Genomic DNA, 8485 nt, shown 5'->3' on the forward strand with positions numbered 1-8485 from the left:
GTCACGATGTTAGGCGTTCTAAACGCGTTTTACGCGAACGACGCGTTAAGGTAGCATAAGCTACCTAAACGGGTCGTAATGGGTCGTAAGCGCTTAGGTTAGGTTTCATTTTAGTATGTAGGCTTTGTTGAACCATATTACACGAGTCTCCATACTCGTTTGATTTACGAACCCGCATACTATCCGATCCTCCAATTTAGGTCCGGTATATTAATATAGCTACCTATTAGGTGCCGTTTGATATTCCGTGATCTCTAGCATTTTTGGTTGTTATACATGGATTTCAAAGCAATCTCAGGTGAGTACATTGTACCCCTCTTTTACTGTTTTCCAAACTGTTTTGGGGTGAAACACATGTGCCTACTTGTTACTTTCATGCTCTCCCGTTTTCACATCATATACTTGCTATGTTCATTAGTACATTTATAGTACATGATTCCAATACACTTCATGCTACGTACGCCCATTGTGTGCATACTTAGTACATCACTCTACAATGCATTTCATGCTATGTACGCCCATTGTGTGCATACTTAGTACATCACTTTACAATACATTTCATGCAACGTACGCCCATTGTGTGCATACTTAGTACATTGTTTTACATTGCATTTCCGTTGCATATGCTCATCCAGCATATGAACACATTATACTGCATTTTGAACCGTTGTAACCACTTGACTATGTGAACCGTCTTACCCCTTTGATTACATGAACCGTTTGTAACCATTGAACCGTGTGAACCAGTTGTATCTGTTGACATGATTTACATTTGACAATAGACATTTGACTATACATAAACATTTCTACAATTGTTGAAGATTACATCTTGATGGTTTGGTTTGAGTAAGTGATTTAAGTAACGAGGCGTGCGTAATATGATACAAGCATGGTGGATACGCCACTGGTACTTCCTATATATATGTGTTTGTATGGTATTACATATCGTAGCGTTATTTGAATCATTTCAATTTGAGACATATAACATTTTATACAAATAACACACTTTCCACAAGACCTTGATTTACAAACAACTTATCTTATACAAACTCGTTTTACGTGGTTATTCATTTAACCATACATTATTCTCTTATTTATACATATCATCTGATCTTATCGTTTTTCAAATGATTTACAAGGCCAAGCAAATTACAAGGTTCATGACTAAACATCTTCTCAAACATCTGTCATGAATTCTGTTTTCACAAAACCTATGTATCTCACATGCATTTTTATGCTGACGTACCTATTTTCACATGTGTTTTCAGGAGATGATGCATAGGACTTATCAAGACATACTTAGGCGGACCTGTGCCTTAGTGACTTAAAACGAGACAAACTAGTTAATTTATGTTATGTACTCTTTGGTTCTTGTTTAAACAATGTAAACTTTCATGTTTGATTAATAAAAGGAAACTTCATTTGCCATGGATTTGAAACAATTGATTCTATTACAACATTCCCTGACGTTTCCGCCGCGGTTTCATGTTATACGCGGTCGGGGTGTGACAGAAAAGTTGGTATCAGAGCCAATGGTTATAGGGAATTAGGTCATTAGTAATGCTTTGACTTAGTCTATAACCTTCCTAGGACCCTAACGCGAGTTTACTTGCGTTTAGTCATAAAACAATAACGTCACCTATCCTTAGGTGACGATCACAACAAGAACATAAATTTCAAAACCGCTTTGAAAACTAATCATCTGTTCTAGGATGATTGATTACTAGGTTTTGAACCCTCTGTTTTAAGGTTTTGAAACCCTTTGAATTATCAAAACTCTCGTCAAAGTTTTGAGTCCTAAATAGTGTGAACATGTGCAAACTGGAAGAGTGAATGCCTGTACCCTGGGTTTTCTGTCTAAGGCTAGAGTGTTCGTACAAATCCACATAATCGGACCAGTCACTCTTACCTGGGAACTCTTGGGGTGAGTGTCCACTTATAGGCGAGCATGTCTTCTCGATACACTATGAGGATCTATTTGCTTTGATTCAGCCTAGGTGTTGTTTGTTTGCTTCGTGGTTCAAACAAATGACCATCAACCATGATTATGGTCGGTAATTGTAACATCATATTCTTACCCAATGCCATTTCATTTGTTTCCTTTCTTGATTCTCTTCTAGAATGCCTCCTCGACGCGAAAACCAGATAGCAACTGCCGAACTGGCAGAGATCATTGCGCAGCAAATGGCTGCTCAATTTCCAAACCTCTTTGATCAATGGAACCAAGCCAACAACAACAATAATGCCCCCCTGCAACTTCAAGACGTTCAACTCGGCTAAACCATCAAAGTTTTCTGGGTCTCAAGGAGCGACTGCACTTCTGCAATGGTTCGAGAGTTTAGAGAGCACCTTCAGACATGTTCAATGTCCAAACGAGCGAAAGGTAGAATTCGCATCTAGCATCTTTGAGAAACGAGCTTTGACATGGTGGAATGGTGTGATGAGAGATAGGGGTGCCGATGTGGCACTGGCTCAAACATGGCAAGAACTTCGAGCTCTGATGATGAAGGAATTCTGTCCTCGTCACGAGATCAGGGCCCTGGAAACGGAGTTCGACGATCTTAAGCAAGTTAGCGGTGAGCATAGAGCCTACACGGATCGTTATGAGGAGTTAAGTTTGTTGTGCCCGAATATGGTTACACCTTTGGATAAGGCAATCGAAAAGTACATTGACGGCCTCCCTGACTCAATACAAGACATTGTGACTGGTAGCAACCCTACTACAGTTAGACAGGCCATTGAGCTATCTGCAACCTTGACTGAATCAAAGATCAGGAAAGGTAAACTTTTTCGAAAATGTGACAAGAAACCGGTCGGGGAATCGAACCCAATCGTGGAATCAAAGACCATGGATGAACAGACTGAATCCCCTAAAAAGTCAAAAAAGCAGAAGGCTTCTCAGAACTTCACCGTGGTCGCTCACAATGGTCAAGCCGTCCCCAACCAACCAGCTCCGCCCCCTGCTAGAAAACCATACAATGGAACTGCACCCTTGTGCAACCAATGTAGCCTCCATCATCACGCCAATGTACAGTGCCGCAAATGCCAAACTTGTGGACTTATAGGCCATACAGCAAGAGTCTGCCCAACTGCAGCTGCGCCAAACCAAGCTGGCAACAATCCTGCTCATGGTCGTTTTCTACCAGGCTCTTGTTTCAACTGTGGCGAGATGGGTCATTTCCGAAGAAATTGCCCAAAGCTTGCTAATGCAAATCCAGCACAGGGATGAGCATCTGACTGACTAGAAGACAACATCGTTTAGAAATAATCACGTCTTATGTATTATTTTCTTTTGTTGTCAAGGTCCAAGAAACAGTTGTTATCGTTGTTTATAAATAAATCTTTTATTTACATTACAATGTATTTCTGTGGTTGCATGTATAAACGACATATCCCTTATGATACCGACAATCAAGGAACCGTATTCCTTGAAGAACAAACTACCCCCAAAATCCTCCCATTCTATGATCTCTTGCGTCTTCCACAAATTTCCTAAGTACCCGTTTCTTCTAAGAAAAACAAAGTACAAGGCGCAAGTTACAACACGTGACGAATACCCAAGGTACCACTATAAATCCTTAATAGGGTACCTAAGGATTTCCCGTAAGTCTTTAATTGTTGTATACCTTAATTCGAATGTGGTGATTCCTTGTAATCAAAAATCGAATTTTGGGAGATCTTCCTATCTTCTCAGATAGATCCCAGTGGGCATTGAGGCCCGTCGACAGGTTTCCATATCCGTATTCAATCGATAACAAGTTAATAACAAATTATAATCAAGTTAAACACCAGCAAATAATAGAACAGCGCACAAAGTAACAACTACAGAATTGACCTCATTATTAGAAATCAAGTTATTGAATATTTGAAATAAATCACGAAATTCGAAACTCCACGTTATCCAATAAAACCCTAAAATGCCTAATAATAAACCAAAATCACCAACACGATTAGTTACAAATGCTTTTTGACAAGCCTTTGCTGCAACAGGTCGTGTGTTGTTGTGTGACCCAAATTATGTTATCCAAATCCTTGTAGAATCTTCCATATCATTCGTATAAAGGATTCATAGTAGGATACCAAAGGTACTACGTAAAAATCCTCAATGGACTTCTACGTTACAGTTAAGTCCCTTGGATTATAAAGTACTACTTCATAATTAGACCCCTTGAGTGATCTAGTTAAACAAATTGATCCAAAAATCTGGCTAGGGATATCATGTGATGAAATAGCTGAAAGGACTCCTTGGTGGCCTAACTAAGAAGATCCCCTGTCGATCTAATTAAAAGGACCCGATGGAAGTCTAGCCACCCTCATTACAAGTTTGATATCCTTCCCCAAAACATTACAAAACAAACTATGCGGACTGTGCATGGGATTACGTAATTATGGATGTATACATAATTATGGAATTTAGTGAGGAATTTAGTGCACAGAAATCACAGCAAGTTCTGTCGTGTGTCTAGAGTTAACTCTATTCATTTCAAACTCTGATGAAGCAACCGTTGAAAATGACTCCGTTAGTTCATTTTCGTTTCTGAAGACTTATCCGTTGAGGAAATGAATATCCGTTGTGTAGTCCTTCATTTCCATTTCTGATGAAGCAACCGTTGAAAATGACTCCGTTAGTTCATTTTCGTTTCTGAAGATTTATCGGTTGAGGAAATGAACATCCGTTGCGTAATCCTTCATTTCCAACTCTGATGAAGCAACCGTTGAAAATGACTCCGTTAGTTCATTTTCGTTTCTGAAGATTTATCCGTTGAGTAATCCTTCATTTCAACTCTGAGGAAGCAACCGTTGAAAATGACTCTATTGGTTCATTTTCGTTTCTGAAGATTCATCTGTTGAGGAAATGAATATCCGTTGTGTAATCCTTCATTTCCATTTCTGATGAAGCAACCATTGAAAATGACTCCGTCTGTTCATTTTTCGTTTCTGAAGATTTGTCCGTTGAGGAAATGAACATTCATTTGCTTATTCCGTCATTTCCATTTCTGAAGAATACTCGTTGAGGAAAATGACTCCATCTGTTCATTTTTGTTTCTGAAGAATAACCGTTAAGGAAATGACAGGATATTGCCTTGCATATCGCAGGTGGATATTTGGCAAAGTCACAAATAGACTCCTACGAATAAATTTCGGGACGAAATTTTCTAAAGTAGGGGAGACTGTGACACCTGTGTCACCGCGACCATCAAACAAATGCCAAGCCAATGAAATATTGTATTTCAAACTTGGGATCTTGTATAAATTTGTGTATATTTTGCACATATCAATTCTTGTTCAATTTCAAACTTTATATCGCTTTCTGGAGAATTATACGCAAACTGGTGCGTAAACGTATTCAGTTTAAATGCGACAAATACTCCGGAACATTAACATATACTTAACATACCTTAAATAACCTTTACATAACTTAGAAATAAGTTTTGAAGGCTTTGGTATGGCAAAAACAAGTTAATTCGCTTACAGGGACTAAACTTGACAAACTGCGAAAGTATGCCAATTTGAACTGTAACGAACATTCCGGAACATGTCCATAAGTTAAACATACCATAAATATCCTTTACATATCTTAGAAATAGGCTTTGAGGGGTTTGGTATGCTAAAACAAACTTTTGGATCATTCAGGGGCTAAAAGTGTCAAAAAGTGCACAAGTTTGTACTTTCGCGCATAACTTACGTTCTGGATACATCCGGACATCCAAAAATTTATGTAAGCATCCTTATATTATGCCTTAGTGTTTGGCATGAGAAAAATCCATTCGTAGCATTATTTGGATCATTTTTCGCGCTTATGCGCATTCCGTCGTAATTAACAGAACATCGCGATCGTACGGCCAAACGAACCAACATCCGGCATATTTTTGAGCATGTTTCATGTCCACAATGCTTAGGCATCATTTTAGGACCTTGAAGTTGGCTTTACGGGCCTTAGAAGTGTCGGAAATGGCTTAAATATGCAACAGGGACCAAAACTGCCATTTCTGAAAGTTTGTGCAGATCAGACATGCCCAGGCGGCCCGCCTGAGTTTTGTCTATATGCTGACGCGGGCCGCGTGGCCCCTGCAGATGCAGAAACTTGTTTTTTGGCTGAAGTTGGCCTTTCAAACACTCCAAAGGGCAATGCTCTTTCATAATCTCAGGAGTTAAGGGTCATTATGAGCCACCACAACATCTTGACAAGTGTACGCATAAGATCGTGGCACGATATTCAAGAAACAATCCTAACGGTTTTGCTTTTCCTATAAATACCCCCCCTCCCATTTGTGTTAAAACCCACAAAACTGATCAAAGAGCTCTAAGTTGATGCTATTGCTTCATACCTGAGCTCCTGGATCGAGTTTAGCTTTCAGGGACCCTTCGTAAGTGTTCTTTCGTTCTTTTAATCGCTTTCTAGTGCTAAAGTCAAACTTTGTTTGACTTTCTGCGTTGACCAGCCTATGGTCAACACGAAGTTCATTGGAACTTCATAACGTGAGCGTGATCACGATGGTTATAGTCCGTAGTGACTATACCTACTGATTACCACGTTATCTAGGCTCAGTGACGAGTCGTAGTCTCGGCCAAAATGCACATTCTTGCATATCTTGTAACCAAACTACTCGTGAGTATCAAAACCGTTTGTTTTGATACCAAACCTGTTTTCTAAACTTAGTTAAGCGTGTTCTAACATGCTTAGCTCGTCACTTTTAGTTTAGTGCTTATATAGGGTCGTAAGGTAAGCGATCTAAACAATCGCTTATACTTTCGAACCCGACCCATTTGGTCGATCTTTAGGATCCGACCAAACACATTAGCTGACCATAGCTGAAACTATAACAACCCTCACTAAAATTAATATTTAGTATGATAATTATGCAATAAGGAAACACTAATTAAGTTTAGTATGATTAATTAATCAGTTAATCAATATTAATTAAGCTAACAAGATTAATTAAGCTAAGTAAGGTTTATTAAAAATAGATATATATGGGGTCGTATAAGAACGTTTAATATTAATAATAAAATATATTAATTTTTTTTCCTTACTCCGTTTTTAATGAAACTTAGGTTAAAACGTAGATAAAAATATGCTCGTTCTAAAGACATATTCGTCGTTTTATAAAACGTTATATTTTAAAAGGTATGCAAGAAAAACGAGTGAAGTAGCTGAATTAATATATATATAAGCAAGCTAGCTAGCACGTCAAGCAGGTAGGTAGGCACGTCAACTTATCCCACATCGACCAAAATATGAATTGAGGTGCTTGCCTGCTTGCTATAAATAAGAAGCTTAGGATTCAATTTTTTTTGCTCATTTCTTTTCTTCTTCTCTCTATACGTTGGTGTTCTAACCAATAATCACTCAATCGCTATTACGATTCATTTTCCGAGCGATCAATATATCCAAAGAATGTTTAAGTGCCGCCCACATTGGGCTATACTTTGTCGTTTGTCGTTAATTCGATGAATGAGTTTAAGTATTATACTTTGTCGTTTGTCGTTAATTCGATGAATGAGTTTAAGTATTGCACTTTGTCGTTCGTTGTGAGAATTTGATCTCGTGAGTTATCGTAAAAGCTGTATTGATCATTAACCCGGTTTTTGTGGAATTCGTTAAGGTTCGAATCTCATGACTACCGTTAAGGTTTGATTTGGGTTTTACACCAATACGTATTCCATTCTGTTAAACTATGTATTTAACTACCAAAAACACTCCCAACTACACCCTTACAATCAAACAAACTATTAAATCATCAGAAGATCCAGAATAATAAAGTGCATGCTTAATTATCGGGAAAAGTAGAATCAAGAAGTTTGTTAACTCAATCCTGCATGATGATTAGTGAGTTATTCTCTTTTATCAACTGTTTTACAATACTCCAAATTATTTTCAGAATTATAACTTACAGTGATTAAGTTTATGTAATCACCAAGTTACAGCCGGTATGTGGGGTATTGTGCACATTACTTGATAATCGTCACCAGTGGGGCAGCCATTGGGTGATATGACCATAATCACAGACACCATTGGACAGGTGGGCCAATGGGTCGAGTGGTAAAGTACTGTGGGTAGTTGGTTGATATCAGAAACATTGTAAACGATCTTACCACTGTGAATTATAACAAATGTGTCATTTTCCAGCAACTAGAATAATTCACTCAGTATTTCCCGCTGACAAAACCTTTTTAAAACGCGTTTCAGGTAATTACAGTAGATTGGAGTAAGGATTGGATCCGGCACTAAAAGACTTCAAGAAGTGGCTTATTTTCAAATTAAGAAATATTGTTTTTATTAAAAGCTACCTTTGTAAAACATGGAATTTATTCCATCTTTTTAAATAAAATCCGGTGTTTCTAAACTCTGATATTTTTCCTAACTCACGGTCCTGATGAAATTTCCACTGCAATGTTTTTCTAAATAATCACCGGTACCACTGGACTGCTCACGACACCGATTCCGGCCAGGATGGGGTCGGGAGTCGTGACAGAAGGTGGT

The sequence above is a fragment of the Helianthus annuus genome, chromosome 4 (assembly GCF_002127325.2).
Source record: "Helianthus annuus cultivar XRQ/B chromosome 4, HanXRQr2.0-SUNRISE, whole genome shotgun sequence".
Classification (NCBI taxonomy): domain Eukaryota; kingdom Viridiplantae; phylum Streptophyta; class Magnoliopsida; order Asterales; family Asteraceae; genus Helianthus; species Helianthus annuus.